Source organism: Natator depressus, chromosome 25 (genome assembly GCF_965152275.1).
Source record: "Natator depressus isolate rNatDep1 chromosome 25, rNatDep2.hap1, whole genome shotgun sequence".
Taxonomy (NCBI): Eukaryota; Metazoa; Chordata; order Testudines; family Cheloniidae; genus Natator; species Natator depressus.
Window position 1 is genome coordinate 10532681 of NC_134258.1, and position 22491 is coordinate 10555171.

The following is a 22491-nucleotide window of genomic DNA, read 5'->3' on the forward strand; positions in this document are numbered from 1 at the left end:
GCGCCTGGAGGGTGGGCACCCTCCGGCCGTGCGTCTTCCAGGCCCTGCTGCTGAATGCCAAAGGGTGCATCCCCCCCTTCTCCCTCGGTCTCCCCCCCGGGCCACATGGAGCCGGCCACAGCTCGGCTCAGCCCAGAGGGAAGGGGGCTGCACTGGGCAGCTCGGGCCCTGGTGCAGTATGGAAAGAAGAGGCCTTTGGAGGTGGGGACCTCAGGGCCAGCCCTGGAGCTGAGCAGCTACTGCCCCAAGCCAGGGTCTGCACTGCGGGGCTCCATGTGGGGTTAGCGTGGGGCTGCCTGTGACACCCAGCCCCACATCGCAGGACAGGCCCCCTCGTGCCTGCGTGCATCTGCTCCAGGACCCCAGACTCAAAGACACAAACACATCCAGACTCAAAGACATCCCCAGACACAAACACCCTCACACACACATAGCTACAGTCACACACATGCACAAACACGCTCCCACAGATACACTCATACAAACACAGATACAATCATCTTCAAACACCCCCCCACAGACATAATCACACCCACACAGATAGTCACACACAGATACATGCACAAATAGACGCAACCACGCACACAGACACAACCACACAGACACACGAGACACAAACCTCCACACCACACACGGACACCAAGCACGGACACACAAAAACATACCACATCAACACCACTACAGCCAGACACACCACATACATGGGCATATAGAGACACCCCTAGATAAAGCCAAAGACACACAAACACCCCCCCTACTGCCCACAGAGACACCGAGCCAGACTCACTGTGTGTGCGCGCGCACACACACACACACAGGGAGAGCGAGACCCAATCCCTTTGCATGGTCAGGGCTCAGCCTCGAGAGCCCAGGGAGCACAGAATCCTACATCATTAACACAACAGCTTCCCCGGCACCTCTCCCCCTGTCCACCGGTCTGGCTGATCAGGGTACGTGGCTCTCCCTTGAGGCTCTATTTCCCTCCTAGAGGAGCAACAGCTTCTCCCATTGACTTGGCTCCTTAGTGCAGAGGTGGGCAAACTATGGCCCGCGGGACCGTCCTGCCCGGCCCCTGAGCTCCTGGCCCAGGAGGCTCGCCCCCAGCCCCTCCCCCGCGTGGGCAGTGCTCTGGGCAGCAGGGCTGTGCGCTCCTGCAGGGCAGCGTGGCAGCGTGTCTGGCTCTGGCGTGGCTCCCGGACATGCTGCTCTGAGCGGCATGGCAAGGGGGCCGGGGCCAGGGGGTTGGATAAGGGGCAGGGGGTCCGGGGGACAGTTAGGGTGCAGGGGGCGGTTGGATAGGGGGTGGGGTCCTGGGGGGGTGGTTGGGGCAGGGGGTCCCGGGAGGGGGCAGTCAGGGAACAGGGAACAGGGGGCAGTTGGGTAGGGCAGAGGTTCTGGGAGAGGGGGTAGTCAGGGGATGGGGAGCAGGGGGGCTTAGATAGGGGGTGGAGTCCCGGGGGGTGGTTAGGGGCAGGGGTCCTGGGGGGGGGTGGTCAGGGGACAAGGAGAAGGGGGTGGGGTTGGATGGGTGGGGGGTTTTGAGGGGGGCGGGAAGTGGCGGATAGGGGGCAGGGGCCAAACTGTTTGGGGAGGCACAGCCTTCCCTACATGGCCCTCCAAACAGTTTCACACCCCAATGTGGCCCTCGGGCCAAAAAGTTTGCCCACCCCTGCTTTAGTGGGTTAGTTCAGACCATCCACTGTCTATTCTGCTGGCCGTAATTGAATCCAGAGGCCCCATCCAGTGTTAAAATAGATGAGAAGTCAAACTCAGGTCCTGACTACGGTGATCGTTAAAGACCCAAAAATGCTGGCACCAAATAAGGGAGGTGTTAATGACCTGGCACCATCCCACTCGGTACCTACCAGGATTGGGGCCTAGAAACCCCTAATTTGGGGGTGCTCAGACTCTCTCCGGTGCCCCTCAAGGGCCGTGTCATCTTGGTTCTTTCGAAGTAAGCAGCACTCTCCAGTGCTGGCTTGGGGCAGTCCAAAGACCACGGAAATCAGCACAAAGCCACTAGCCCACGTCAAGAGCGGGTTGTTATTGCTCGGTCGGAAACAATGTTTCGAAAGCGCAAACCGTTGGGGAGAATTTTTCCTCCTGTTTGGATTTTTCCCACAGGTTTTCGATGAAAAGCCCCGAACGTGTCCATTTTCCTAAACGGCCGGGCCCCCAAAATTCCAGGTGCTTATGAAAAATGAAAGGTGGGGAGCATTTTTGTTTGTTTCTTTGAAAATTCAAAAAAATATCCATGAAAAAACGTGGGTGGCGGGACCTGTTAAATTCTCCCATTGCTTCTTGGCCAATCCCCTTTTCCAACCAGCTCTGCTGACTTCCTGGGGCGGTGGGTCGGGACTTTGAGCACTGGGGCCCGTGGGTCAGCCATGGCCCAATTCTCTTCTCCCGTGCACCATGGCTTGCTGGGAGTGACCCTTGTATTGACCAGAGTCAGAGAGTGGAGAATCAGTCCCTTTGTTTCCATTAACAGCCCACGGCCCCTCCGGCAGCCCTTGCAGCCAATGGGCTGTCTCCATCCTTCTCTATTTCCTCTCCTCCACTCGTGGACACGGCCCCTTCTGCCAGACGGCTGCACCGTTGACCCACTGGTCATTAGGATGCTGATTGCAGGGCACGGATTCTGTTGGCTTCATTTTTCACAGAGGAAAATAGATGAGGGAAGCCGGCTCCTCCCTAGGGTGAGGGAGCAGCAAAGAATGGCAAGCACAGGCCTTGCTAAACCCAGCCCTTGGCTTGGCCTCACTGCCCTCAGTCAATCCAGCCCCCCTCCCTGGCCCCAGCACTGTTCAGAGTGGGCAGGACTTAGCCATAAGCCATGCCCAGCCCCAGAGCTCTGAAGCTGGGTCGATTCTCCCCTGATGCGCCTGTGAAAGTCCCTCTGTGCGACTGACGCACTGCCCTGGGTGGAAACGTTTAACAAGGTTTTCGACTGCAGGCCCATCTATCACTGCACAGCGGAGAAGCCTGGGGGGAGGGCGCCCTGCGGAAGTGGGATCAACACAAGCAGTGGGAAATGGAGCTCTCTCCTCAGCTGCTGCCTGCCCCCTCTTCTTTATGGCCAGGAGGCCTATCTCACTGTAACAATTCCCTGGCTACTAAGGAACCTCATCGCCCTCTCTGTGCTGCAGACCATGACCAGTCAGCTCCAGCTTCAGCAGGGCTGCCCGTAGTATGGCAAGAGAGTCTCTGTGCGTGGTTAGCAGTACGGGGTCTATGAAACATGGGTGAGCAGTCTGATTCTAACTAGTAGAGGACAGGGGTGCCACAAACACATTGGACAACTTATTAAAGGCAACACAAATGATTAGGGGTATGGAAGAGCTTCCATAGGAGAGATTAAAGAGACTGGGTCTGTTCAGCCTGGAAAAGAGACGACTGAGGGGGGGAATAGGATAGAGGTCTGTCCAATCATGACTGATGTGGAGAAAGTGGATAAGGGTGTGTTACTTGCCTCTTCACAGAACGCAAGAACCAGGGGTCACCCAGTGAAATGAATAGGCAGCAGGCCTAGAACTAACAAAAGGACGTATTTCTTCACACAATGCACAGTCAACCTGTGGAACTCACTGCCAGGGGATACTGTAACAATAGATAGAGAATGGAGTATATACGGTGATAGGCCGCTCTGCTACAGTTAAGGTTGAGACTCACTTTAGATTGAAAGATAGATAAACAGATCACACTTGGCACTTTACAACGCTTCACCAACACTCGCTTATGTGTTACAGGTAGGGACGTATCATTCACACCGTTTTATAGATGGACACACAGAGAGAAGGGACTTGTCCAGGGTCACACAGCGAGCCCATACCAGAGCCAGGAACAGAATCCCAGCATCCTGGCTTCTCGTCCCCTGTTCTAACCACTAGATATCCTTCAAACGCTACTCCGAAAACTGTCACATGCATATCCCATACAGCATGTGTATGAAGAGCTGCTAGCCCAAAGGGAAGAGTCCATTTTAGATAGAGCAGGATCCAGGAACCACAATTGTTTTCACTGTTCAAGGATAATTTACTGCAACAGGGCATCACACTCTAGGAGCTTGCAGAGAGATGCAGAGCTATTCTGCCGGGTCATGCTTATGCCTGGAGCTAGGCCCCTATGCATAGATGCAGAGCAAGTTTGCTGACTCAGCCTGGCAGCTCAACCAGTTGGGCTCTATTAATTTCAACCCAGGAGTATTCAAGGGTGTAAGGCAGAGAAAAGTAGGGGCAGGGGGCAGAGAGATCCTGCATAAAAAATGCCCTAGATTAGGAGAAGGCTTAAGTTTAAGAGTTATGTATTATTGTTATCGAGACTAGCAGGAGGCTTGGGTCAGGTCCTATGTGTGTTCACACAGGTGCATGAGGGTAGGTTCAGCTCAGATCTTGCATGTGTGTGTATCTCTAGCTATACAGGTGCTCAGCCTCTCCCAGCAGGAGGCGTTGTAGGGATCCGTGCAGGAGCTTTGGCCAAAGGGGAACTCCAAGTTATTCCAGCCCAGCCTCTCCAAGCACAAGCAAAGAAAAGGATCCCCGCAGATCCTGCTGGCCTGTGAAATGTAATTAATGCCCTCACCCACACCTCTCCCTCCTCTGTGCAATTGCCACAACTTCTCCTTTGCAGATAATAAACCGGAAAATATCCCCCATTTAATTGCAGAATGTAGAGATATCACAGGGTCATTAAAATGCCATGAATATGGAAATGAAATCCACAGGCACACAGGGAGATAATGGAGGGGAAAAGGAGCGGCAGGTGAAATGAAAAGGTACAAAGGTCAGCCTGTCTTTGATGCACTGGGCTCTGGGTGATCTCACACAGTGCTCTGCAGTGAGCCCCCCCAGTCAGTGGGGCGGGGGAGGCAGGTCTCATCGCATCTTGGCCTGTTGCTCAGGGACACTCAAAGCAAATGCTAAGGCAACCTTCCGTCCAGCATGCGCTCCACATCGCACTTCGCACGGCCTGAGCCGCCGAAGAGCTGCATCTGCTGGGGAGGCTCCTGTTCTCCGTTGCGGGTTCAGTCCTTGCCGATGGAGATCAGGCGTGACGGTTCTCATATTAGTGTCCCTTAGATCACAGCAACGTTTCCCCAGGTGGCTGCTTAAGCCCATGCAATCGAGTTCCAGCCGAGTGGTTCAGTCTCCGCCAAAGCCGCCCAGAAGTTACCTGGTCCAGGGAATCACACGTGCACCACGGATAATTGTGCGCAGTCCCTTGTTCCGACGGTCTCCATCCTGCTCGTGCAGTGGCGTGTGCGTGCACGCTCTCCTGTGTGCGTGCATCGTGACTGAGGCCACGACTTGGGCGCCCGGCCTCGGAAACGGAGCTGGAGCGTGAGGCTTTTCCCCAGGCACGAAGAGCAGCCTGGGCCGCCCCCCAAAACCCACTTCCAAACACCCCAGAACTTCTGCTTCTGCGGGTTGCAGTAGCCGTGGGTTTCATTAGCTGAGGAGAGGGCTCCACTAGCCAGGGGCTTTGCAATGGGTGAAGGCCCTTGCTAGTGGCCAGTTCAATAGCAGCATTCGCCTCCGTTGCGCGGTGGCTCTCGGCGCTAATTTGGGGCTGCAGCTTTGCTGGGGGGCTGCCTGTGAGTGGGGAGCTCATTAGGGAGGTGAGTGACACGGCACCGAGGATCCCCCGGTCCTTCCCTCCCCTCCTGCTGCCGCCTGACAGACCCAGCTTCTTCCCGCGCCGCAGGCTCGCTCGCCGCTTGCCAGCAGTTGACACTGATGCGAGTTGCTGTGGGGGGGGGGAGGGAATGAATAAGGGGGATTTGCTAATTGGAGCGGAGCCAGCCTGGGAGCCGCTATGCAAATGAGGTGAGGCAGGGGAGGCTCCAGAGGGACCACTGACAAAACCACATGGTGTTCCAGGCCCTGGAGACCAGGTCCCAAGAAGGTCTGGAGCAGATAGATCACGCGGCAGCCGGGCCCAGGGCGATCTACAGCCACCATGTCTACGGTCTCACACCCCAGCTCCAGGAGTCCACAGGGTCACCAGGTGGCCCTAAGCCTCCCCAGTAGGGACTGCACCACCTGGCCTATAGGGCTTCTGACAACTAGAACCCTTGGCTTCCCTCAGATCAACTCCCCCGCCTCCCAGCTGCCCAAACACCACAGAAAACCCAGCCTCCTCTCCCACCACCCACCCCCAACCTTGGCACTGGCTCCCCGCCTTGTGCCGCAGCCCAGCCTAGCTCCTCACCCTCCCCAGGGCGTGCGCCTCATCCCTGCTCTCGTTCCCTTGCTCCCTACCCACCTCAGCATCCTCTCTCTCTGCCACTCCCTGCATCCCCCTCGCTTGCTTTCATCTAGGCACCTTCATTCAAGGCACTTCTCTGCTTCAGGGGGCTCAGCTGCCAGGCTGAGGAGAGTGGCATAAACCCCTAGATAAACAGATGGGTGTGCATGGGGATAGATAGAGAGATGGATGTGCATGGGGATGAAAGGATGTGTACGGAGACGGATGGATGGATGCGGTGGATGGATGGATGCGGTGGATGGATGGATGCGTGTGTAGGGGGATAGATCAGGGGGTGGGCAAACTTTTGGGTACGGAAATTGTATGGTGGACCATGAATGCTCACAAAATTGGGGGTTGGGGGGGGGGGGCTGAGGGCTCCGGCTGGGGGGTGTGGGCTTTGGGGTGAGGCTGGGGATGAGGGGTTGGGGGTGCAGGAGGGTGCTCCAAGCTGGGACTGAGGGATTCGGAGGAAGGGAGGAGGATCAGGGCTGGGGTAGGGGGTTGGGGTGCAGGAGGGGGTCAGGGATGCAGGCTCCAGGTGGCGCTTGCCACTGCTTCTGGGAGCTGCTTGAGGTATGTCCCCCCTCCGGCTCCTACATGGAGGTGCAGCCAGGCAGCTCCCTGCACTGCCCTGTCCACAGGCGCCACCCCTGCAGCTCCCATTGGCCATGGTTCCTAGCCAACGAGAGCGGCAGGAGCAGCAGCGTGCAGAGCCCCTTGGCTGCCCCTATGCGTAGGAGCCAGAGGGGAGACATTCTGCTGCTTCTGGGAGCCGCGCAGAGCGGGGCAAGCCCCAAACCCCGCTCCCTGTCCTGAGTGCCAGAGTGGGGCAAGTCCTGAACCCGCTCCCCAGCAGGATCTCGAAGGCCGGATTAAAACATCTGGAGGCCCGGATGCAGCCCCTGGGCTGTAGTTTGCCCACCCCTGGGATAGATAGATGTACATGGGGAAGGATAGCTAGCTAGAGAAATGGGTGTCTCCGAGGACATACTTTCTCTCCTCCTTCAGATCTCCACTTAAATCCAAATCCATCCCAGACTCCTTGCTCCCCTCACTTCCCCAGTAACCCACCTCGGTCCCCCTCTCTTGCCTTGCATCCATCTTACTTTGTCCGTTCTCTGGGGCAGGGGACCTGCATGCTCCCCCCGCCTGGCTGCCCGCCCCACACTATGACCCAGGGAGCAGCTCAGACTCTCCCTCTAGCCTCATTAGGGTTTGGCTGAAGAGGGAAGGAATCTGAGGAGGGAGGCGTGTTGGGGTGTCCTCATCTCCCTCAGGTTGGTTGGAAGGTACAGCCGGGGCTTCTGGACTGGCGCCTTTCACCTGTGGTTGCCTTATAGGGCTAGACAGAGATGCCCCAAAGGGGGCTCAAACCTGTATCAGCAGGATCAAACGCTCCATGCGCTGGGGATTGATTAACCAGCCATGAGTAGACATGTGCTCTCCTCTGGTCTCTGCTCAACCTTTCCCATCGATCCCAATTGGGAGTAGCATCTCCCAGCAGCGCCGGGCCATCAGTCAGCTCCTGCCCTCATGACTGAGAGCCCACGTGCACTGACCGCTCTGAAATGGAACTGGAGTCCCCAGGGCGCCAACACAGAGAGAGAAAGCAAGCAAGTGCCCTTTCATGTAGAAGCAGTGGGGAGGATGCAGCATCATATGAAATATCCCTTAGATTCTGCAAATGGGGCTTGTCCAGATCTGGGCTTTTTGGCTCAGCCCATCCCAGAATAGGAGCCGGGGGTGGAGCTCAGATCCAACGTCCAGGCCTATTTAAGCCCGGGGTTTCATTTCGAGCCTGTCTCCAGCAGACGTGGAGATTCCTGCATCTAGTCCGCACCTTTTGGTTGAGCTAGGGCAGATCTTCCAGCAACAATTCTCTTCTTCTTTGCAGAAACAGACTAAGGAAGCCAAGAGACAGCGGCAGGGCCAAATGATCACGTTCATCTCCCTGGCTGCCCAGGCTCTGTGCATCTGGCAAAGGGAGAAATAGACAAAACCCCCTCCTCTGGGGCAGGGAGCTGGGGAAGGAGTCTTTGCCTCCTTCAACCTCTCTTTGGGTGCAAGTGCTCTATTCAGATTAACCCCTGATGTGCCGGAAGGAAGGAGCAAAAAGAAATTAGGGAGGGAAAGAGCGAGGAAGACGGATTGCATGCATGTTCCTTGGGGCAGGGATTGCGTGGTACAGAGCTCGGCAGCCATTGTGCAGGAGCTAGTGAGAGAGAAGAGAAAGAAGAAATAGAGGACAAGGGAAAGGAAGTTGGGGGGGGGAGGAAAGGGGAGAACTGGAGGGAGAAAGCTTAGAGGAGAAGAGAAAAAGAGAGCCCCGCAGACACACAGACCAAAGGCTGCGTCTGCTTTAAGGGCCCTGCATGTCAGGAGCTGGTTAATCTATTCCTCCACAGCGCTGGGCTGTTTTTATGAAGCGCGTTTCTGTGTCTGGTGCATTCAGAGCAGTTGGTGCTTTGATTTGGATTCCGTCCCCCTGGGCGCCCTCCCCACTGTAGACTCGACAAAAGACCAGAGCTGGCTGATAGCGGCGTCTCTATCTGCAAATCTCTATCTCTATCTCTGTTTCTTCTGCAAACCGCTCTGCTCCTCTCTCTTCCGCATGGGGTCCCCCGCCCCCACAACCTGTTTGCAGTGGGTATTTCCATTCAAAGACAAACCGTTCCCCCCGTTTGTGGGGATCCCCCATTCCATACACCGAGGGGAGAAGACCTGCCGCCCGCTAGGGTGGGGGGCGGTGCCGGGGTGTCTCGCTACTCTGAGAAATTATGATGGAATGGTCCCTTGTGGCATTAAACTCCTCAAAAAAAAAAAAAAACCCTCCCCGCCCTTCCATGGCTTCAGCAGAGCCCTGATGTTTTTCAGAACAATGGACACTTTTTATCTCTGGGGAGAGAGATGGGCCGGGGGGGGGGGGGGAGAGAATATATTCGTTCAGCTGCGGAACGAAGCATCAGGATCATCCACAACTTGAAACGTAGCAATGGGAACAAGAAAAGCCCTCGGACTCTCCTCTAATGAGGGGATTTGAATCTCCTGTTGTTTGCCTCATCTCCTCTCAGCCAGGGAGGGGTGGATCTGGCTTTCTAGGGCAGGCGGGGTGTGGGCTACCCATGAATCCCCCCACCCGTGGTAATCAGAGGAAGGGGGGTAGTATGATGGGTACCAGCCACTCTTTCACCTCTGAGCTCATCTCAAGGGTCAGAGGTGAGCTGCTGCCCAAGAAACTTTCCTCCGCCTGTTCCCATGGCAACAAGGCACATACTTCTCCCCCAAGTTCGGCCCTTTTGGGGGCGGGCATCTGTCCTGCCGCATCCATAGCTCATCCCCTTGGAGCTTGGAGGGGGAAAGGAGCTCTGGGTGACGGGGGGCGGGGGAAGGAAAGGCACCACGCAGGAGATCTTACGATATGTTCCATTCTATGCATCTGACAAAGTGGGCTGTAGCCCAGGAAAGCTGATGCTCTAATAAATGTGTTAGTCTCTAAGGTGCCACAAGTCCTCCTGTCCTTTTACACATGAGATCAGCAAACATGAGTAGGTCAGTCGGCTGGTCTCAACCCCTGGTGCCCCCTCCCCAGCTCACTGAGGACTCCCTCTTTGCAAACTGTTTGCAGCATTCCTGAGGCCTGGATCGATGCTATGCAGGAAGAGCCCCCCCCCTCGTCCCCCCCACCAACACACTGATTGGAGCAGATGGAAACTAAAGGGCTTTGTGGCGGGGGGGTGGGGGAGTGTTGAGGCACCGGGGGAAAACCGCCATTCCATGGTATGGGGCAGATGGGTTTGCACCCAAGGGGACGGACCTCCTGCCTGGAAAGGCGAAGCCACTAGTCATAAGGAGAGTGGCACCGGCTGTTGCTGGGGATGGGCCACTCGGGTCAGGAACAGGGGTGCTGAAAGCTATTGAACCAAACGGCGAGCGCTGTACGTGAGGGAGGCCGGGCACGTGGTTGCTATTATTACATCAAGCCAGGGGGTGCTCCCACACCCCAGCAGCGCCCCTTGCTCCAGCGCCGCTGATCAGGAACCAGCCCCAGCCCTTCCGCACAAACTCCGGCTGACAAAGCTCAGGTCCCCCTACTGCCTGGGGTTAACCTGGCGGACGAGGGCTCAGGCAGTCTGGGTTTTAGGCACATGTGCCCTCCCTGAACACCCTCTGTGCTGGGGCCTCTCCAGCCAGCATCAAGCGGGTATAAGGGTGTCCCCTCCAACTCCAGCCCCAGACTCCAGCACAGGGTCTGGCATCAGGGGCAGGCTGGGCACGTGGCCAGGACGCACCGTGCCACGGCTATTCCCTGCTGCCCAAGGCCCATACAGGGCCATGGGAACCAGAATGTAAGTTGGAACAGCCCTGAGGCTTAAAGCCACCTTTGCATAAGCCCCAAGCCCAGGAATGGAGTAAGTGAGAACAAGGCCGAGGCTGACTGTAAAGGAACTTGGAGATCCACCAATGGAAGGTGCCATAGGAGTGCAACCGATTTTATGCACCGTGATCTTATTGCAGAAGACTTTAAGCTGAATTGTCTCTAGCTCCCTTAATGACGGGCCTACAGGAACCCAGCAGAGTCTCCACCGGGTGCGTTATGCGCTAACGTCCCACAGAGCAGCCGCACTTGGCGAGGCCCAGGGGTTGCGTCTGTTCCTCTCGACAGGCGGCCGTTTTGTTTGCCCGTTTCTCTTGATTAGCGAGGGGCTGAGGGGGCCTGCTTAATGTCACTTAAAACCTGAGCCGGTCTCTAGCGACAGACAACAGATCCTGAAAGCAGAAAGCAGTCTCTGGAGGGCAGAAGCTGGTGTGGCAGCCTGCGTTTAGGCCAAAGATCCCCACGGTGGGAAAACAGCCTCTGGAATGGGTTAGTTACTATTATTAACTGGTACGGCGGGGAGCCTTCGCCATGGGCCAGGACCCCCTCGGGCTGGGCACCGAAGAGAGCAAGAGACAGTCATTGAATGTCAGGGCTGGAAGGGACCTCAGGAGGTCATCTACTCTAACCCCCTGCTCAAAGCAGGACCAACCCCAGCTATCCTTATCCTTGCCCCAAGGATAAGCCAAACAACGGGACTGCCTCTCCCTGGAGCTGTACAGCACCTGGCAGGATGGGGATCAGGATTGGGGCCTCCTGGCAGACCCATAATCGGCAATAAGCACTCGGCTTGTGACTATAGAGAGTCTTCCTGGCTTGGAGCTGGTGGGTTTTCCATGTGAATGGCCGACACACCCACAAACTTCCCGAGACAGCCCAACAGCCACTAAGGAGGTAAACTGGCCTCTCTTCTCCCCCAGCATGGCTACATTGTGTGCGCCCAAATCCACCTGCTCCCGCTACCAGAGGCTTATTTCAAAAACAAAAGGGGAGGAAGGAGTGAGACTCTCTCTTCCAGCAAGCAGTCCTGGGCGGCTGGGGCTTGACAGGCAGAAAGATAGGTAGCCTGACACCAGCTTGGCCCTTAAGGACAGCCTGGGATAAACAAAGGTGACTGCAGAGCTAACGGTCTATGTGACTTGCCTTGATGCTGCATCCAGCTCTGATTTTTCCTCTCCTGCAATCAGGATGCCATGTGGTCAAGGGAGGGGGGGGTGGGGGGACATCTTATTCTGAATTTAAACCATGACCCCATGGTAACTTGGCAGGTGAACACTGGTGGCAGGCTGGGAAAATTGCCTGCCTAGAATTTGCCTGAAGGAGCCCTCTTTCTGAACTACACATCCCCCTGCATCTCCCAGCCCCTTTGTGAAAGGGAATGAGGATGATTACTGCTCCTCATTCAGCAGCATGCTCCGGAGGGAAGTCAAATCCCAGTCCTTTGGATCAGCCTGGAAAATGCAAAAAACTGCACAAGTTTCAGGACCCATCTGTATGTAATCAAAGGGTTTTGCTGCTCTGGTCAGTTTCAATAGTAAGATTATGAGCCAGTTTCTGATCTCTGATGAAAGGAAATACTTTAGAACAAAATGCTCGGTTGGCCTGTGGAACTCATTGCCACATGATATTATCAAGGACAGGAGTTTAGCAGGATTTAAAACAAGGGATTGGACATCTATGCACATAATGAGAATATGCAAGGTTATAGCAGATTGGTTTACATCCCTTCCAAATCATTTTGAATCCTGTCTGCTTCAGGTCATAATCAATCCCCTAACTAATAGGGGTTAGGAAGAAGATTCCTCTGGAGGTGCTTATTCCATAATTAGCCATGTCAAGGTTTCTTGCCTCTTCCTCTGTAGCTGGCCACTGTCAGAGACAAGTTACTGGTCTAGATGGACCCTTGGTCTGAGCCAGTCTGGCCCTTCCTTTGCTCTGCTACTCTGCTGTAAAACCAGAGTAGCTCCGTTGATTTCAATGCCTATGATGGCATCACTGGAGTGACTCCAGATTGATAACTGGGATCAGAATCAGGCCTGCATGCCCTGATGGGAAAAATCAGAGCCCACCGTGAGAAACTGAGGGAAATGGTGGGAGCTGTTAAGGTTATCTACACAGCCCAAAAAACCACCCCAAAAACCCGGCAGCAGCGAGCATCAGAAACCGGCGCTACGGACTCGGGTTGATGGGGTTCATGCTAGTCTGCTAAACATAGCCGTGTAGCTGTTCTGGCAAGAGCTGGAACTCTGGCTCTGAAACCCACCCTCCTACCAGGGCTTCAGAGCTCAAACTCCAGCTGGAGCGGGAACGTCCGACGTTTTTACTGCGCTCACTAGCACAATCCAGAGCCGCAGACTTGCTGCCATGGGTTTTGGACGTTGTTTTTTTCCTTTTTTTTGTGGGGGGGAGGCTGTTGTCAAAGTAGCTGATTCGCTCCTTCTCCACCAGGACTCAGAAGCTGGAGTGAACTCAGCTCAGTTCTGGTGAAATTCAGCTCTGTGTGGATGGCCCAGCACAAGGTCCCAAGGCCTAGGTACTGCTGAAGTGGGCCTTTTAGACCCAAAGCACCCTGGATTCACACCCTCCACACGATTGTCCTAACCTTTGTATAAAATATGCCTTGTGAGGAATCGTGTGAAAACGAATCACTTGCTGGTCAATAACATCCCGGTGAAAAGTACGTAGCGACATTATATGTAAAGTTATGAATTCCCCCTGTATGACTTTACTTGTTCAAAACTAGACAGCCCTGCCTTGGCAAAAGCTGTTAAACAGGATCTATCCCAAACAAAGGAATGTGGGTTTACCTCAATTTACATATAAGTAGTAAACAGAACCATCAAGTCAGCAGGGGGAGGAGATGGCAGGAAACAGAACAATTTGCATTTCAGCAAACACAAGTGGGAGAAGTAAGAGCATGGAGCATCCTTCATCACCAGACTCCATGTCGCCTTCCTCACAGCTTGAAGGAGCTTTACTCAAGGGTGGGGTTATCTTTCAGAAGAATCCATTTCAAAGATTCAATGGACTATAAAAAGAAACGGCAGGGAACCCCAAGTTAGCTCTGTTGCATATAAAGACAAAGAAACTGGCAACTTTGGGCCCAGGGCCGGATTTAGGGGCATACGGCCCAGCCGATGACCCAGTGGGGGTGCCAGGCTTGGGGGGGCACCGGGCTCGGGGGGCTGTTTTTGTTGTTAGTGACAAAAGGGAAAATAGAACGTTTGAAGTAAAATGTTCCAGGTATTTTTTTCCCCACTGACTTCCTAGAATGTTCTGGACCTTTGTAGAATCTCATAGAACTTTCCAGACTTTCTGAAAACTACATTTTCCTTGAGCCTCCTAGAATGGTGTCAGCCACGCCCGCGCGGGTAGATAAGGGGTGGGATGTTGCCAGTCAGTGAGATGAAGAACTAGCTGCAGTTCAGTGAGACCCCACCTGTGATATTGTGAACAGGGATAAATCATGCATGCAAATCACGCAGCAAAGTGGTGAAATGAGCTACAAATGCAACAAAAACTAAGGACAGGTTTCAGAGTAGCCGCTGTGTTAGTCTGTATTCGCAAAAAGAACAGGAAGACTTGTGGCACCTTAGAGACTAACCAATTTATTTGAGCATAAGCTTTCGTGAGCTACAGCTCACTTCATCGGATATGAAGTGAGCTGTAGCTCACGAAAGCTTATGCTCAAATAAATTTGTTAGTCTCTAAGGTGCCACAAGTCCTTCTGTTCTTTTTGCGAATGAAAACTAAGGTATTCAAAAGTTTAACAAATAGAGAAGAGCACCAAAGACACTCCTCACCTGGGGCACAATTTGGTCTAGGGCTGGCCCTGTTTGGGCCTCTAGGAGAGATCCTGGTGGAGGAAGGAGTCAGGCATCAGCTTGCCAGAAGACTGTGGGTGGGAAAAGCCATCTTGAACAAAGCCTTGCTAGATGAAATTTTTGATGCATTTTCACATTCATTTGCTTGTACCCATTTCTAACTTTATCTCTTACACTTGAACTCATAGGCACCAATTAGCAGGTGCTTAGCACCCAGTGGCAGCCAAGCTCTCACCCTCCCTCCCAGCGCCTCCTGCCCGCCCCACTGATCAACTCCTCCCGCTCCCTCCCGGCCTGCACCCCGCGTGGGGAGGGGGAGGAGCAGGGATGGGCGCGCTCGGGGAGGAGGCAGGTCGGGGGTGGGGCCTTGGTGGAAGGCATGGGGCCTGGGGTGAAGTGGGGGTGGGTGTCAAGCACTGCCCAAGTAGAGAGGAAGTCAGCACCTATGCTCGAACTTTCCTGTCTTCTTTTCTGAATAAACCTGTTGTACTCTTAATCTGAACCAACCATCTGTGCTGGATTTGTACTAAAGTGAACGTTAACTCCACCACACCTGGCAAACTGGGGATTGGAGGGTTGTCTCCTTAAAGGAGCAAGCGGACCTCAGTATTCCTCTGAGCATTGCAGGAGAAGGCTGGACATTGCAGAGTCCAAGGATCCGGGGAAGTTTGGGACCTACCATGTGTTGGGGTCACCTGCTAATATTAACGAAGACTGGTAAAGACCATAGTGTGTCTGGGGTAACTGCTGGCAGGCTGTTGGCTTCAAGGTGGTTGACTCAATGCTGCCCAGAATACAGAACATCAACACAAGTAGCAGAAGCATTTTGGGGCACTCGGGGTTAAAAAACAACACAGCCTCTCGCTGGCCTGAACTGCGCCCCAGAACGTGACTGAGCTATGTGGTACGTAGGCCTAGTTCTGGCTCTCTGCAAGGGGTGAATTCACAAGACCCAGATCACTACTGTCCACGTTGCACCACTGGAATTTAGGAGCATGGGGTAGCTCCTCTATTGACAGCTCCTCTTACCTTTCTACCGGTAATGGAGCAGGGTAATCCCAGGCCAGATTCTGCTCTGGATTACACCAGCATAAATCAAGAGAAACCTTCACTTGTTTCCAGGACATTAAATGACAAACTCTGGCCTCATAGTTCGAGCTCTGGGTGGGAGATGTTTTTTCTGCAGGCGAATATTTGAGAGTGTCACAGGGTGTACTGTGTCACTCACCGCTAGCATGGCACCTCCTCCTGGTCACTCTGGGGATTAGCTGTCAAGGCCGATGCCCCTATCCGTGGTTGGCATGCCGACACTCTGATGACATCCGATGAAGTGAGCTGTAGCTCACAAAAGCTTATGCTCAAATAAATTGGTTAGTCTCTAAGGTGCCACAAGTCCTCCTGTCCTTTTTGCAACTACAGACTAACACGGCTGCTACTCCTGAAACCTGACTGGTCTGCAGCTCCTCTCACTCCGGGACCCACAGCATCCGCTTCATGACTCAGCCCTCCAGCCATGTCACTCAGCGTTCCCCCACTTCCGGATTAGCAAAATCCCTTCTCCCTAGCAGTCCTCCCTCACTGCCCCACGGTGACAATCCCTCAGTGGCTGGTAGGTGAACCCAGGCCCACCCTCTACTCTGGGTTTCAGTCCAGGCAGGGACCCTCAGCTCAATAGTTCTGAGCTTTCCTCTCTTAGCCCTCACTGCTCCTTTCCTGGACTGGTCCTACCACACCTGGTTCCCATTCTCAATACCAGCTCCCAGAAACCTCCTCCCTTTTCCCAGGGAGTGACTGCTGCCAGTCTTTCTGCAGACTTCCCCAGCAACATGGTCTGTAGCCGGCTACGGGGCTTTATAGGCCTCATCTGTTGCTGTACAGGTAAGCCTCTGTCTAATTAGGTGCCTCCAACCTAAAGCTCCTGTTTGCAGTCTAATTAGCTAATTGGGACCACCTGGGCCAATTCCGCTCTTGCCAGGCTCGTATGGGGATCTCACCCCATCACAGAGAGTTTGACATTTCTCTCCCCCACCCCTGCTGCAGTGCATCAGGACGAAATGTCAAAATCTCAAATATATTTGTGAACCGAGAAACTGATCCACTGTGTGTGTGTGTGTTTGTTTCGGCGGAATCAAAAGGTTCTGTTTTGATTTCAATCTCTTTTTAGTATAATTAGCTTACATTTTGAGAAGTAATTTTGAACCAGGAAACTGGATTGTTTTGTTTTAAAACAAGGCACGTTTTAGTCATTTTAAAACATCTTTCCTTAATATTGGAGATGGAAAATTTGTCAAACCCACCACTAGTTCTCAACCAGTTTTGGTTTTGAGAAATTGTCTTGTTTTTTTTTAAATGACAAGTGATTCATAGAAAAATTCTGACAGCTGTACCTATTTTCTCTCTTTTCTTCTCCTTTGTCTTCTCTTTCCAACAGAGATGCACCCCCTTTCCCCTGCATACAATGATTTAAATTAACAAAGGCTGAAGTCTAGAAGTTTTTAATTAAATAAATGTGACAGAGAGGGATTCAGACGCATAATGACTACAGCTAATTTGCAGCAGTGCATCAACTAACTGTGAGGAGGTGAGCATAACACTCATCGTAATTAGCCAGCTACTAAAATAAATCCCCAAGACTAAATTCAACCCTTTCTCCATGGTTATTTTGTGCGTGGCTTTGTGCCACAGGCCCATCTGTCAGTGTAGGTGAGCATTTACACAATTGTGAGGGGTGCGCCCTAGCACATCGAGTGGGAGGTGCCCGTGTGTGGATCTGTTTGAATGCTAGCGGGGGGTGGGGGGTGGCTACATGGGCAAGTCTGAATGTGTAAGTGTGAAGATGCCCATCGATGTGCGTGGAAAGGTGGCCAAGTGGCAGGGAGCTGAAGCAAGACCAGTTCAGGCTAGAAGCAAAGCAGACATTTGTAACACATCAGTGGTAATTCACCACTGGAATAATCCACCAAGCATGTCACAGCCTCCTGGAGGGCACCCCGCTTAGGTCTAAGGCCTGTAGCTGTCCCCTTTCTCAGGGCAGAATCCTCCACTTCTCTCCTTCAGGACCAGGGATTTCACTGTGATCAGCCCAGATGGTCTGAATTTTGTTCTGCATGGTGCAGTCCTGTTCTCTCAGCGGCCGTGACAGGATTAACCCCTGACCAGTCTGCCTGTAGGAATGGGTTCGGGGTCCTAAGTTGGGTGCATGGGTTTGAAGGTGAGGGTGCCTGTGTGCATAGGACAGGAAGTGAGAGAAGATCTTGTATGTGTCCTTGTTCCCTTTTAGAAGATGGAAAGAGAAAGGGGCTGAGGGGGAGAGAGATTGTCTCAAGAAGAGGAGACAAGTAAAGAGGGGGGACCCACAGCAAAGCTGGGAAGAGTCAGGACTTGGAGGGAGCTGACGTGGATTTTAAAACCCAGGATTGAGATACATTGTGCTTTAAGCAGGCCTGTGACTGGAGATTACAGAGAGGGAGCTCTGTATGGATACTTCCCTCTCATAAGCTCTGATCACCTGCAGCTTTTAGTGAATATCCTGTCGCCATCCCATTTCAAATAGGGAACAGTGGCAGCTAGGGACAGACAGGCCTGCAGCGGCAGGGCTGTGCCCCACATGAAGAGGGATTGTGCCAGGGCATGAGATACGTTAACAGACAAGGTACTTTCAAAACTGGTTCTCCATTGCCCTGCTGGTGCTCTGTTCAGAGCAGTCAGGCAACATGGGGCAAAGACATCTGAACCCTCTCCACCATGGCTACCACCAGCAGTGACTTACTGTCAGTGTAGCTGTAATGGCCAACACCCCAGGGATTGCAGTGGGGACTTACAGAGCTAGATGCATGAGCTGCAGCTCCCAAGGTAGGGCTGTAACAGGTGCACTGAGCACAGAGGGGGACCTGTAACCAGTGAGTTACATAGACAAGGCCCTTGAGAAATCTGAGCTCAACTCAACATGGTTGCTTTTTGGAGCTGAGGCACCCAAAGGAGAATCAGGCTCTGCCACTTGAAAGGGAGAGGAGTCTGGTCGGCCGTGGCCAGGTTGCACTTTGCTTCAGTTGAGTGGCAGAAGGTCAGGGAGCGAGTCAAACACCCTGCACTCTCCCTCCCGCTGGGGAGGGTGGATTTTTGTTATTTTTCCTTTTTGGTTTTCCATCATGTGAAAGAGATCGTCCACCGTCTCAGCAATACACAAAAGGCAAAGGAAAGCGAGCGAGCGAGGCTGCCGTCACTGCTACTGTTGGCACTTCACGCGTTCTCTGGCCAATCCCTCTGGGAAGCCGCCATCAGCAAAGCAGAAAAGTACCGGCATAAAAGCAAGATGAAGAAATCTCAGCCCATGTCTCCAGCACCAGGCGGGGTGGGGGGCCTGGCAGTGGCTCAGAGACAAGTGACTCTGATAAGCTCTTCTGATCAGCTCAAAGGCCCCCACTTCACAGGATTCAAATCCACCCTTTTCTCTCTGTATTCCTTAGATTCTGCATGTTGCCCTGTCTTCAGCAGCTGCCTGGGGACCTCAGGCAGCTCCTCGCCGCAGGCAGGTGCCTCTAGCTTCCCCACTACCCGGCAAGTAGCATATGAGGTGGGAGGGCTTGGCAGGGGCTGGCTCTCAGTTCCCCGCAGCATTTCCCCGAAGCATTTCTTGAGGCCCTCGCTCTGGGAACAGCAGAGGAATCCTGCAGCGAGACCCTGGGGCCGATTCTACCCCCCACTGAAGCCCCTTCATGCTGTTCTGGCAACACAGGGATCATTAAAGGCAAATCCCACCTGTGGCGGGCCCTCTGCTGCCCCTCCCTGCCATAGGGGCAGGGCTGGGGAACGCGAGGGGGCCCGGCTATCGCACTGGGCTCTGGCTCTTCTCAGATGCAGAGTGACCTATAGGGAGTTGCCATGAGCAGCCCGTGCATCTGCTCTAAGTTACACCGCTGTCCATGCAGCTCAGAGCCACGGAGGCCCAAAGAGGCCTCAAAGTTACCATATGCCTACTCTGCCTGGCCTCCAACTTCATGTGAGGTGAGGCCCAGAACCTGGCCACGGCCTCCGCCTCTTCTCTCGTCTTTTTTCCTTTGCTTTCCTCCACTTCCTTCCTCTCTGACTTACTTTCTCTCCTTCCTCCCTCTTCCCCCTTGTTTTCTCTCTCCTGCCTTCCCAAACATTTACTCTCCATTGCCTCAGTCTCATCTCTTCCTGTTCAGCCCCATCCCCCTGGCTTCAGAAATTCCCTCCTGCCCAGACCGCCTCACTCCACTGCCTCATCATCTCCATCCTTAGAGGTTTTTAAGGCCCGGCTTGACAAAGCCCTGGCTGGGATGATTTAGTTGGGGTTGTTCCTGGTTTGAGCAGGGGGTTGGACTAGATGACCTCCTGAGGTCCCTTCCAACCCTAATAGTCTATGATTCTATGATCATTCACAGGGGTCTTCTCTCTCTCTGAGGCTGCTCCCTTCTGCTCCAAGACCACCCCGCATCACACCAGAGACTGCACATCCCGGGGTCCTTTCTCCTTGGCCCGGCATGCAGGGATCCCCAGGCGGCCCTCAGGGAGCTGGGAGCTCCTTGCTCTCAGAGATGTTTCCCTGCCGACCCAGCCTACTAGATGGCCCTTTCGCCCTGTCACCCCATAATGAATGGTGGATTCCAGTGGAAATCCAGGGGCTAATGCTGCTGGCAGCTGGGAGAGTACCAGCCTCCTTCACCTGGATTAAAGCCTGTGATGACCGTGAAATACCAGCGGATTTCAGTATAATTAGGCAGCCTTATAAAGTGCTTCTATCTGAGTCACTCGGGGCTGCGGGGAGAAGTGAAAGCTCAAGTTTCTTGGTGTTTCTTCCATACACCGTCGGGGGAGCCACTGAGTCAATGAGCAAGTACTTACAGCCAACACTGGGCTAGAAGGACCTGGGGGTTAAAGCCCTCTGCTAGGAGGCAGGCAAGCTGGGTTCAATTCCTAGCTCTGCCAGCTGCTTACTGGGTGACCTGGGGCAAGTTGCTTTATTGTCCTGGGCCTCAGTTTCCCTACCTGTAAAAGGGGAATAATAACCTACATCTTCAGACTGGTGTTCTTAGGAAGATTACGGTAATGGTTAGAGTGGCCCCCAAGTAAGAGGAGGCCCCCTTTGTGCCAGGCACTGTACGTATATACACAACGTGAAAGACTGCCCTAAAGAGCTTACAGTGTAAATAGACAAGATGGGGGAGAGGGCACAGAGGGATGAAGTGACTTGCCCAGGATCACACTGCCAGGCAGTGGCAGAGCCATGAATAGAATCTGGGTCTTCTGAGTCCCAGTCCAGGGCTCTATCTACTAGGATACACGGTCTCCAGCAGCTCAGTTCATCAGTGTCTGTGAGGCAGTCAGATGCTGCAGGGCCAAGAGTCTTCTAGCCAACTGGAGATGGTAGAAATCGTTACTCACGGACTCTTGGGAAATGGAGGGGGATTCTGACTCGGGGGGCCCGTGGCCACCACCAGGTGAGGAGCTGCTGTGCCCACCCTGCGTCTGAGGGACATCCACATTGACCTAGAAGGGATAGGAGCTTCCAGACACCACTCCCAACATGGGATCTGCTGCACAGGACAGGGCAGGGGGAAGAGAGAGAGAGAGAAAACTGCTGCAATGGGTCATGGGAACGGCACGAGGGGAGGTCCATGGCTATAGCCGTGTACAGGGTCTCCCATTCTTCCATGGCAGCCTGGTCCTGTCCCCATGACAACCAATGGACTACAGAGGGGGGTATGTCACCTTGAATTAGGGCTCCCAAGCCTGCCTTCAGGGGCTCACTTAGGAGCCCAAATTAAAGATGGGGGGAAACCAGAGGTGTCAATCCACCCTAGCAGTCTGTCGTCTGAGCAGCGCTGACCCTCCCTCCTTTAGCTCCGTCCCCAGCTGAGGGAAAAGATGGAGAGAGTTTGATTCGGATGAATTTTAAACAGGAGGAGCCCAGTTCCCCACAGGCAACCCGCCCTGCCATGAGTGACAGCTGCCACTCCACCAGCCTCAGCTTCTCCGGGCTGGGAGGGATTCAGGCCCTTGCATAGCCCCGTTCCTTGTTCCTTTGGGTTGTTAATTGCTCACCGACCCTGTCTCTGAAACTCAGGGGAGCTGCCCGCTGACGTGGTCCAGCCAGGGGATGCTGGAGTCTCACACCACCAGCAAAGCCATGCCCCACCCCCATGTTGCTTTGGTCAGGGGCTTTGGGGTCCTATGTAAAGCTGTGGTGGCAGGGGGATGGGGCAGTTGGGGGAGGGGACTGGGCCAACAGCCTGCCACCCCCGCACCCCCAACTCTCTGCCTACTGGCCCCAGTCCCAGGCATCCCCTAGCCAAGCCCAGTACACAGGCCACGCTCCTCTTCATAAACCGGGGTAAACAAAGCACCAGATCTGCTGCTTTCCTGAAACGCCATAACCATGGAAATGCAGGCACTGGGTACACTCTCCCTGGAGGGGAGGGAGGGGATGCAAACCTGCCATTCCCAGCCCCCGGCTCTGGGCTGGCTCCCTGCACATACCATCAGAGGGGGTTGGGGAAGGGGCCAAGGAGTGGTGAAGGGGCCTGGGGAAAGAGACCCTCCTGGAGCAAGACATGTGCAGAGCAAAGGGGCGCACGGGACGGGAGACGGTTACCGAGTGACACAGAGAATGAAACAGAGTCACAAGGCAGAGAAAAGCAGAAGCAGGAGGGAAAGAGAGATGGGTGGAGAGGGGTTGCCCGCATGTCCAGCCCACACCCTTGGCTCTCCCTTTAGGATTATTTGTACCGAAGTGGCCCCCCTTGGAGAACCCCATTATGCTCGGTGCAGAAGAGACACCAAAGAAAAGGACGGCCCCTGCCCCAATACGCTGACAGGCCCAACTTCACTGACCTCTCCATGTCCTCCTCTGCCCTGGCATGTTTCGGGCCGTGCCCGCTCTGTCCTAGCAGCAGGGGGAGCACTAGTGAAAACGGGGCATTTCTCGCCAGCCGGGCAGCTAGACCTTCCCCAGCCAGGGTGAGATGACAGGTCATGCTGCCCCATTTACACTACTGACCCCCGCTGGTGGGACTGCTGGGT